At 25.7% G+C, this 12,284-nt stretch overlaps 1 long non-coding RNA gene across 3 annotated transcripts; it reads left to right on the top strand.

Annotated features, from left to right (window-relative positions):
- The first annotated feature begins 874 nt into the window (after positions 1 to 874).
- On the top strand, positions 875 to 6,097 carry LOC126903187 (uncharacterized). Of its 3 annotated transcripts, none has more exons than XR_007703442.1 (4): positions 875 to 892; positions 5,017 to 5,085; positions 5,252 to 5,389; positions 5,472 to 5,850. It is a non-coding gene; the product is annotated as an uncharacterized LOC126903187 (long non-coding RNA). The 3 variants fall into 3 exon arrangements; XR_007703441.1 differs by lacking the exon at positions 875 to 892 and adding an exon at positions 1,051 to 1,187 and having other exon boundaries at positions 5,252 to 5,398; positions 5,472 to 6,097; XR_007703440.1 differs by lacking the exon at positions 875 to 892 and adding an exon at positions 1,051 to 1,187 and having other exon boundaries at positions 5,472 to 5,849.
- The last annotated feature ends 6,187 nt before the right edge of the window (positions 6,098 to 12,284 follow it).

Below are 12,284 nucleotides of genomic sequence, written 5' to 3'. Positions count from 1 at the left end.
GTTAAGCCCAAACACTAGCCAGCTCGTTCACTAATCATCAAGATTGACTAAAGGACTAGCAGTCCAACCTAGACTCTAGCCGCACACACACACACAATTTCGAGATCACCGTGAATATAAAATATTTGCGCTAAGTCCAAATTTTTAAATAGTTATTTTATTTACGAAATGTATCAAACACAAAGTCAAATATAATATAATAATTGAACACAAAAATTAATTAAATCTTATAAAAAAAGAATATAAAGTTATTCTTACATCAACGACCTAACCCGTAACTCGACGTTTCTTCGACCAAAACGTCCAGTCTCGTCTCGCTCAGTATCGTCCTGTCTCATCCTCCTATACTTTTCATGTTTCCCTTTTATATTCTTTTTCCCACCATTATTAATTTGCTTACCCTGCATTTCCCTTTTATATGGAATTATTATATTGCTTAAGAGTTCAAAAATTGCTTACTACTATTGTAAAGCTTATATTATACTAAAATCGACGTAATTCAATACTTCCTCATCTAATTACTACAGTGTCAAAAGAACTATTTTTTGGCTTTTAATAATTCTTATTTTTACCTCCTATATTTCGAAAATAGACATAAGCAATGTAATAGTTTATTTTTCATGAATGTAATTTAGTACATAAGTGATTAATTTGTACTATCAAAATATAAAAACATATATATAGGTATTGTTAATGATGATGACTATACAAGAAAAAGTTTAACTGGTAATAGTTATGACTCAGAGTATTATTAATCATTTTTTTTTTTTTAAGTGTAATTGATTTATATTTAATTTAATTGTTATAATTATTGATTTTGTATATTATAACCATATTAAATGAAAAAATATAAAAAAAAATATGTTATACTTGTTAAATGACGTAGTTCAAGGTAATTGAACTTAACTTTTATTTATTATTCTATTATATTATAATCTTTATTATTAGGGCTAATACAAATAAATAATGCATTGAATTTAATGAATATTATACTATTCAAAATGAATTATGTTACCCAATTTTTTAATTATATAAAGGATGGTTTAATACGTAAATTTTATTGAAATTACACAAAGAACAATTTTTTTCAATTGCCCCAAAAACATGTTTTTTTCAACTAAAATTTTCTTTACGTTACTATTTACAATTTGTTCTCCTTTGAGTTATGCCAATGAAAAAAAAAATTGGTAAGTATTTAACAGTTTTAATTTAAGTTTTTTACTGTACCACAACATTAATTCAAAATAGATAATATTCAATAATTATAAGAACTTTGTATCAATTTGAAAATACATTGTCAATAATGACACGAGATTGTAATTTTTAACATAAATTTTCAAGGATTGATGTATTATTTAGAATATTTTTAGATAAATCTATGTTTTCACTTAAAAATGTAAAGTGATAGACCGAAAATAAGTTTTAGAGAATACTCAATTTATATCAATACTCCAGTTACATATATAGAGTGCTCAGTAAGTAAGGATACAGGTTTTTATTATTTTTATTGTTTGTAACAATTGACCTGTTTCTATACTTACTTAATATTCTGTATAAACTATACAATGAGATTTCTTGGGAATTGTAATTTTTTATTTTTTAATAATATTTTTTCATAAAAATATATCGAAAAAATATTAGTATTTTTTTATATTTTTTATAATTTATAGTCTCTATTTAATGGACATTAATGTTGAATTTTTATAGTGCCTTAGTCATGTTGGAATCTATGGCAATGAGATAGCAGACCATCTAGACAAACTGACTAACTCCTTCAACCGACCACCTATCATAAAAATAACCTTTTCCAATCTCCTTTCCTCTATTCATCTAACTATTATATAAGCATGGCAAGATAAATGGTCAAATTTCTCTTTAGCTAACTGGCATAAATCTATAGTTCCAACTATTCCTAAACATCCTTAGTTTTACAACCTCCCTCTGTCCCGTTTCTATATTACCTCTTTTTCCCGTCTTAGATTTGGTCATAATCGGTTACCTAGTTATGCCTTTAACATGACACTAAACCGTTCCCCCTTCTACCCCAAACATGATAAAGTCCCATTTAATTTTCCTCATTTACTATTTGATTGCCCAGCTTTACAACATAACCGTTTACTCTTGTTCAATTTCCTGTCCTCCCTTAATATTTCACCCATTAAGAGTTTTAATATCCTTAATACAGAATCCTCATCAATAATTATACAAATAATTTCCTTCATTCATTCAGCTGGCTACGTTATATAATATTTTTCTGTGGGTAATTTAATATCCTAGGTCTATTTTGTTCTTTCTTTTTTAGTATTTTGAGTATGTTTAATTTATTAATTTAACGATATGTTTAATTGTGTTTAATAACAATATTTTTTTTCTTCCTTTGTATAGTCTTAGTTCTTATTGTATAGTCTTAGTTTCCATTGTATAGTTTTATTTTAATCGTTAAGCTATAATAATACTTCTGTATTGAAATCTATTAAAAAAATCATAATAAATTATGAATTAAAAAAAAATATATATATTTTTTGAGTGATTTTGAGAGATAATAATTGGAATTCAATTAAGATACTATAATTGTGTCTTTGTTATCAAATAAAATAGATGATAAAAAAATGGCTTATTTTTAAATATTAACTAAATTTTAAATATTTAGACAAGATTTTTAAGTTTTCAAACAAGCAGAGTAATAATTAATCAAAATATTTTTACGCTGATATAATAGCGACAAAAACACTACAACGTAGCACACTTTTCTTAAACTACATTAATACAAAATTATCAATTATAAAAGTGAATTTGTAAAACCGGTTATCGATAAATCTATTTATTTTAGTCTATTTTTTTTTAAATTTTAGACTTTCATTTAATTTTCGTACATTACCGAGCTTATACAGAGTGATTCATTTATCATAACCCACTCAGTTACTCTTAGAATAATACTAAGAGATAATTTTTCAATAACAAATACCGTTTGAATATTTAATGTAACTTAATTCATTTATTACATATAACACTCTAAAGTTTTGAATTGTTGTGTTAAAACACATAAAAGAAGTACAATGATTTATACTGACTGGTAGCTAACGGATTTTTTTATAACTGGTATTTTCATAGATATGCAATTTATTGTCAATTATAATATAGGACAAGAAATAGAAATTTTTCATATATTCGAAAGATTTGTATTTTTAATTTATGCCTTCAGTTGCAATGCTCTATCTTAAAACTATCTTGATATTCATCTCTGTCAATAGCAACGTCGTATAGAAACAATAAGCTACCTGTATTTGTATTCGGTCGTATGACATACAGGGTGATCAAAATCTAGTAAGACACTCATTTTCTTAGAAAATATTGAGAATTTGAAATTTTATTATAGAGAAAAAACATTAAGTTCAAAAAACTCTACAAAAATATGTAGTCAAACCATAATTTTTTCGTCCCTTCAAGGATAAAAATCCATATTTATAATTTTCTAAAATGGGAACCTTTATTTTTAACTTTATAATATGATAAAAAAAAATATTACAAACAATTTTGTTCTTATAATTTTTTTTATCCGATTAACCGTTCGTCCATTACAGCTTGTTAAAGTTAAGTAATTTTAGGCCAAATTTCTATTGTCATTTAACTGTATTAAATACAGAAGTCATTATTTTTATTTGCTGTTGCATAACCAAATTTTATTGATCAAGCTATGGCAGGTAAATTAGCTATAAAAATTTACTACGCACTAAATGAGTGATAATAATAGATTCAAACCGGGTTTTCGGTGTATTATTAATAGCTAAGTCTATGGTTTTGTAAGACTAAAGGATCTAACAAAAATACCTGTTGCACTGCCACCGATATTATGAAACGTAATAAATGGCAATATTTTTTCTGGAAGTTAAAATCTTTAAACAATTATAAAACGTAAACGGTTGTTTGGATAAAAAAAATTATAAGAACAAAATTGTTTGTAATCTTTTTTCTATCATATTATTAAATCAAAAATAGTGGTTCCCATTTAAAAAAATTATAAATAAACATTTTTATCCCTGAGGGGATAAAAAAAAATTTATTTAACTTCATACTATAGAGTACATGTTGTAGAGTTAAAAAAATTACTTAACAATTTAATTTCTTTTTTTTTTTTTTAATAAAAAAGCTCTGCGACATTATTCAGGGAAAATTATTTGCGAATATGATAGCATTTTCCATATATATTCATATATGATAACATTAACACTCTGTGAGCGATCAAAAATATTAGCATTTTTTAAGAAAACGTTAATTATAATCATCGTTTTACGAATTAAAATCTTAAATCTTTACCAGGTTTGTCAATAAATATTTCAAAGGTACTCTAAAAAATTTTTTGAAATCCGTTGGTTTTTGTCCGTGTTAACAGAAACAAATAACATTGTAATACAAATTTCAATTTATCGATTGTAAAGTTTTTTTTACATATCTCCTGTGCTAAATAATAATTATTTGGTTATTATTAAGTATAATTTTGAAGAACATTTTTATCTTATTTTTTTGTATTTATATTATTAATAAGACATTGTGATATTATATTATAGAATTTTTTTTTAATTATCTGTATTATTTTAGGGTATTGAATTTGTAATATATTTTATCTCAATTTTTAATGCAATAATAAATTTATTGTAGTTTGACTTAATTATGAAATTCTTAATCCAACACCAACTATCATTTTAAGTTGCTGTAGACCTGTGAGGTCTGGAAGGCTATGGGTCTGGGGTGATACCTAGTAATTGATAAGCAAATTAAGTTAAATTAAAAAATATTAAAATTTAAATAGTTTTCATGGATAAATATTATTGCATTAGACTATTTTTTGTGATAATATTATTTAATGAAAAATTGGAAATAAAAATATATTAATCGAAATATTGGAAGAAAAATAATACAATTTGAATTAATATCAATTCGCATTGTTTATGCATATTACAGTATTTGAAATAACGATAAATTGTACTTCAACAATTAATGAAATTATAATGTTTACAGATACCAATGAAGCTGATGAAAAAACTAATAAGTTAGACTAGCATCCGACTATTGAATGGGATTCAAAAGGTTTTTATTTTTCTCAATAAATTTAAATTGTGAAGACGGAATAATGAATCATCTTTAATCAAATCATATAAAATGTTCCGGATTAGTTGATTTATTTAATTTATTTAGTTATTTGTTTTGTTTTAATTTTATATTGAAATAAAATATGTATGGTTTCTCATCATAGATCTTTCTAAATGCAGTTCTTGTGAAAAAAATCCATATTGTATGACTATAACTACATGTGGACACAGATATTGTTATGATTGTGAAAAAAGTATGCTTAATGACCAGTTGAATTGTCCATTGTGTAGAGAAAATCCAAGTGATTTTTGTATATTATCTATATTAGCAGAATAAATTTTTATAGTCACTAAAATTAATAAATCAATCAAACATTTTTACAGTTAATCAATCATATTATCCAACTAATTTTGTTCTACCATACACTATGCATGATTTCTATAATCTGGAAAGGTACAAAAAAATTGTAAAGAGGTCTAACGAGTATCGAAAATTTTCTATGAATTATGTGCCAAGAAACAGTAACACAAATTAAAATGGAATGTACTAATAGATTTTTTATATTTTATATCAACACTTAATTTCAATGTCTTAGTATAGTTAAAAATATAATTCGTATTAAAATTCATTATTATTGCTAACGAATAATTTATATTAGAAATTGTTTGTCTATATGTATGATTCACTGAAAATATTTGTTTATCTGTATGTTTCGATTTATTTTAACAAATATTTAACAATAAACAATTCTAATTATTTTTAAAATATATATTTATAAACCTTTTGTAATAAACCAAAAAGAAAAAAAAAAGAGAGAAAATACAGATTAGATAGAAAGAAAATAGGTTTAGAAAGATAATTATTATGTAAAATGAAATGGACGGAATGACTCAAAAAGGTAAAGAAAAAAGAAAGGGCGGTAGCTATGGGGAACGAATAGTAGTTCGACAGTAAATATGACCATTTGAGAATAAATCGTTTAATTATAAATAATGCGAAACACAAAATCTATGGCTGTATTATTATATGCAAGAGATTCTATACACTCTATGTTTTTTATAATAATTATAATTATTATAATCAAATAATGTATCCTTATTTGACTTTGTAGAATGAGTATATTTCTTAAGAAATTATATTTTATTGAGAGATTGACACTAATATTTTTTAAATATTCCTCTGACCTGGACAAAACAAGATTCAAAAATATTAATATCTATGACAAAAATTAAACATTAAAAAATATATTCGTAAGTTTCTCTGTGCTGTCTGCCGGCACCATGTTCGTTAGAACAAAGACATTAAACCAAAAATGATTAGCTACCCAATAAGTATAGAGTTGCAACACACTTAGTCTTATAATAAATATTTACCATTAACTGAGAAAATTAGAGTTGATTCGGGTTTATTATATATAAAAAATAATTAAAAAAAAAAATGTTTGAAGTTTAACATATTAATTGACATTTATTTCCACGATAAAATAAAACATTGTTATTTAATGAACAAATTAAATTAAATTAAAAGATTCACCAAAACAAAATTCACTTTAAAATTTCTAAGTGTCATTTAGCTTGAGAAAATATTCCAAGTCCAAATTAAATATAAATAAAAGTCCCAGAGAATAAGAATCTTGAGTAGAGTGTCGCAGATTTTGTGTATTTTAAAATCGCCGAAAGAACTGATTTTAATAGGAAAAAATGGGTTTTTATAGTAGACGAGGGCCGTGTAGCGATCCCTAGTGTGTTCTTAGAAACTGTAGATCTTAATTAATAGTTAAATGTGATTGACTGGACCTAATTGAGAACCCACACATAGGCGTTACTTTGAATCTGTACGATAATCAGATTTAATTGCCTAATTTATTGATTATTTTATGTTTTAAATAAGGGAACCCTGTTTTGGTGATTTTGTGAATTCATAATTTATGACATACATGTACAAAAGATAACATAATTTAATATTTTAATATTACAAGTGATAATATAATATTACACTTTACGATTTATTATAACTGAAAGTCTGTCATAATATAAGATTATTTTTTTTAAATTGTTTAAGAATCACAATATGAAAATATTATTTTAAAAAAAATGATGAAAATCAGAAATATTTGAAAAGGTAAAAGGACAATAATTCAGTGAAAATTTTAAAATATTGTGTTCAATTATTTTTTGTTATGTTTACATGTCTCTCTAACTATTATGTAATCATTTTTTTCTTTAATAAAAATTGCTTCATCATTACTAAATATCATAATTTTAATCAGCTTTATAAGAATTTGATTCTGTTTAAATTTATAATGCAAATGAAATTAATAATATTAATATGTTAGTATTATAGATATATTATGCCTATGGTACTAATAGTAGTGCCGGTATAATTTTGATAACTATTTTATGATAACAATTTTTACAATGATATCTTCTCACTTTTTTACACAATTGAAGGTAATTGAAATTATTATTGAAGTTAGTTTCCCTACTACAACTGTTATTTTGAAGCCCAGTGTTTGAATTAATTTTTAGTACAATACTTAATTGAATAGTTGGTTACTATTACTAATAAGTACCGTTTTTTTATGATCTTGTGGATTATTTCTACGTCATCAACCTTATTATGAGATATCCCGGAACTACCATTAGTCATTACCTGAAGGCAGTTCGTGTTTGTAACATTTAATTTTAATATTAATGGCATTAAGACATGAAATTGCAAAATATGAGAATAACATTTAAAGTTTATTATTATTTTAGGCATTCATATTGTTACATACGTTTCAAACCTATCAACCACTGTCACTTGCGAAATCCGTAAATATTACCGCGAAATCGTATTTATCGTTTTCCTAACAATGTCTGCAAAATTCTTTGAATATGTTAAATTTCATATCACAACACACGTATTCATCGTATGCGTGTCACAGATTGACTCTGACTTGTCGAAACAACACCACCATATTTACATTATCTTGTAACATTTGTTTTTTTGTTTTTTTTTGTTTGCAAGACAGCGTTTGTGAGAGGAAAAACACACCAACCCTTTTATGTCGACCGCGTGCGATATAATCGCACATTACGTTCTATATTTCCATGACCACATCGACAAAAATAAACACCAAATTGGGTAGAACTAAGTCCATGATTGGTACATCATCACTATTTTCAAATGTGAACAACGGATTTCTTTCGATTCCTTTCAACACTTTAATCAAAAATTAATATTTGAATTGATCCAACGACTTTGGATATATATACATATACGTTCTCGAATCTCAAACCATTCGAATCGCACAAAGTGTAAAAATTAAATTGCTTTTTTCACAGTTTAGCTGACCACATATGTTGCTGAAAATGTTATAGTTCATTGAATTTTGTAATCTTTTGTTTCGTTCATATAAAAATATACTATTAAAAGTAAAAATAAAAGAGCAAAGACGTTGTGGTGTTCGACGAAAAAGGGGTTCCGGTATTGTAAACTCAGTAATTAACAGTCTTTCGTTCGAAGCTCACGTGCCAGGATATCAGTTTGCGGGCCCCGGAATTAAATTACAGGAGCGTTTGAGCGAGGTATAGGATTCAAAATAAAAAAAAATAAAAAATTTGTGTCAAATTTACAAATTACAGCACAAAAAGCATGCTTGCAGTCAAGCGCCAGATCAAGAAGAGTCCTATACACATACCTAGCATAATAAATATTGTGATAAGCGGAGAAGTGTTACCGTTATTTCCTATTTTGCTGGTCTTTCAGCACTATAAGGTGGTCTGAAAGCGAATTTTAGGCGCTCATAAGTCCCATTTAAAAATGTACTCATAATATTAAAATATTTATGAAAAATACAATTCTAGTATATTGCTTAGACTAAATATTAAATTTCAAGGTCACATGTTCATCCGGTCGTTATTTATAGTATAGATTTGGTTGTATTACGATTATTTTAACATAAAAATGGTTTTTCGTTGTCAACTTTTTTAACAAGTTAAAAATTATTTTTTTCGAATTGTTTTTTATTTTATTAAAAGTAAAAGCCACAGATAATAAAAAAAAAATTCGTAAAAACATTTTTTTTTTACTAAGTAGTGATCATTTTAATAAAATAGAGTATTTTTTGATTCGTTTTTGAAATTAAAAAGTACAATACTAAAAATTATCCTATTTTACCCAAGTATCGATGCATAGATAATGTAGAGCAAGTATTCTAGATTTTAAAAATATAATTTTTTTTGCGGCGGACAAAAACAGCTGTGCATAAGGCTAAAAAGATTATACAAATACGTACATTTTTTATTTACAATTAGCTTTCATTTATTTCGATTTCTGATATTGAATTGTTTATGTTATTTATTTCATTTTCGACAATCGTTTTGGAATTGACAAATATGGATTTGATGTATACATCATTCCACTTCAATCCACTATACCTTTCATGTAAGAGCACAACCATTAAATTTAGGACACCCACACATTGCATCGAACACTTTTGTCGCACGAGTTCGAACAAATCACGGTGTGTTATCCGTTTTTCAGTCATGTAATCGTCTTAAACTAAACATATTTAGTATGTTAATGAATATTTTTGTTAGTATTAAAATTAATATATAGCTTTTATATTTCTAATTCTATAAACATGTTAAATTTTAATAATTAATTAATACTGTAGTCGAAAATCAAGAAATTATAATTCGATTAATACATAATCCATTAAATAAGACTTTACCACACTAGAAAAAGTTCGAGGTATAATACTAATGAAGATTTGATGCATATGCTATTAGTATCAAGTGATCCATACATATCATCAATGAAATTGTAATAGATATTTAGCACTTATAATTTTATTTTATTTATATTTTTATAATGATGATTTTTCTAATAAAACACATTATTATGGGAGATGTTAGATATAAAACACCAATACCTGTATGTAACATTAACTTAAAATAGTAGAATAATAGGTTGCGCACGTGTCCCTTTATGTTTAATTGACTAACCAATAAGAAACATTTATCAATTAAAATATAAAATATAAATTTTCCCCTCAAAATTGGCCTATAAAAGAACAATTTCTGGCTCATTCGTCACCTTAGTATTTTTAAAAATCTGGTCATGAAGCGTCTCTGCACCAGACTGTTTCGCGATTGTGCTCTCTAGGACTTAGAAACTTTTTCACATTTGGTGTTTTTCATCTACATCTTTCATAAGTAATGTAATTAAAAAAATAATAAATTAATCTTTTTTTTTATTTTTAGTTTTAAATTTTTAAGAATTAATAAGACAATTAACTTTTTGATTTTGTATTTTGTGAGTTGTTCCAATTAAGAATTCTTTTTAATTCTTTAACTGGATTGTCTATCAAATAAGTGCATTTCAAAAATCTACCTTAGCACATCTAGTAGTTAAAACTGTTGGTAAAACAATAGTTTGTGACATGTCACTAAGGAGATCGTAGAGTGTATCTTAAATTTAGATAGATAAGTGTTTGATTTATTGCACAAGATACTGATGGTTTATTGAAGTCATTACCCAAGCACATCAAGTGGTTGAAATTATTGGTAAAACAATAATTTGTGACTCGTCACTAGGGATTGGTTCTCATAATCTATCCGGTTCTATAAATTTTAATTTTAAAGTATAAAAGAACATATATAATCAGATACCAAGTGTAGAAAGGAATTTAAGTGAAGTAATATTTCAAGTTTAATAATTGTTATAAGATTAAAAAATAAATAAGTAGATTAAAGTCAGTGCTCTTATTATATATTTTTTTTTACAACAAACGATTAAGCTAGCTGGACACAAGGTAACAAATTATATTTCTAAGCATATCATACAAATATTAAAGATAGATTTAAAATAAGTCATGAATAATTTTTATCGCGGGAATAATAGAATTAACTTTTAAACGTACATAATTAAAAAAAAATATTCTTAACAACTATTTTATCATCATTCTAATCGCAACTGTATGTGTTTAACGTAAATGCTTTACTTACATTTAGAATCCATATAAAAAATAATTTAGCTAGTAAAGCTTGGCGTCAAACAATCGGACAATTGCATATAACGCAAACACACATTGTATCATACATATACTACAATCGATAAAAAATATCAAGAGTCATAAAATCCTCCTCTAGAACAACTGCACATTTCATAATAGAATTAACATTATTCGAGTTGGTGTCATCCATGTATAATTTTCCGTCACTTTACATTTTACGACAAACCTATGAAGTCAATTTATTTTAACATAAAGATCCATAAATGATCATACACTGTATATTTTTTTTTTCCACCTTGTAACCAAACAAATTTAACTAACTCATTGATTCTATTTTATCCCTATATCCTATCTCTCTTATTCATGATAAATCATCGCTAATTATATATTTAACACTTGCTGCTACTTTTACTTTTCATTATGACCATATCATTCCTTTCCATATAATAAATAATACATTTTTCATGACAAAATATTATAATCTTAATAACTCTCTCTTTTTTTTTTTATGTCAAAATTATTTTCAAAAAAAAGTATGAATAAATTTTCTATCTGTTGCGTTTTTAATATGAAAGACAACATCAAATAGTTAAACAGAAAATAAGTCTTTATTGAGAAACAATATAATTGTTAATAGTGTGTTTGTCAGTGATGGCACTCGCGAGTAGTGAATAATCCCTACTACTAATTTATATAATATTTATCAATACGTAACACCTCTTTCCTTATAAAATTATAATACATTTATATTTTAAATAAATACTAACATATAAATAAATAAAATTTGACTATCTACTACTACCTCATAAGTGCTGGGTATTAGTAAATCAAATATTGTTCTAGTAAAATACCCTAACATTAACTTAGCTGGCGTCTCGTGTGTTGTTGTATGCGATGTGTAACTATGCATCAGCAAAAATTTGTTTAACTGGTTTGTAAAGAACGAGCATTTTTTTATGAATTGTTTAACGAGTTTGACACTTGATTCAGCGCAACCATTTGACGCAGGATGGAATGGTGCTCCCATTAAATATCTAATACATAATTTTTTACAGTAGTTTTTAAATTCAATGCCACTAAAACATTTCGCACCGTCAGTTGTTATTGTATGCGGAATTCCAAAACGAGCGATCAACTCTGAAAATTTCGTAATAACAGTTTGCGCAGTCATGGAATTAACCCGGAATGCCTCTAA

Source organism: Daktulosphaira vitifoliae, unplaced genomic scaffold, assembly GCF_025091365.1.
Source record: "Daktulosphaira vitifoliae isolate Bord-2020 unplaced genomic scaffold, ASM2509136v1 Scaffold_1, whole genome shotgun sequence".
Classification (NCBI taxonomy): Eukaryota; Metazoa; Arthropoda; class Insecta; order Hemiptera; family Phylloxeridae; genus Daktulosphaira; species Daktulosphaira vitifoliae.
The sequence above is the reverse complement of the archived record's forward strand: the minus strand, read 5'-3'. Positions and strand labels throughout refer to the sequence as shown.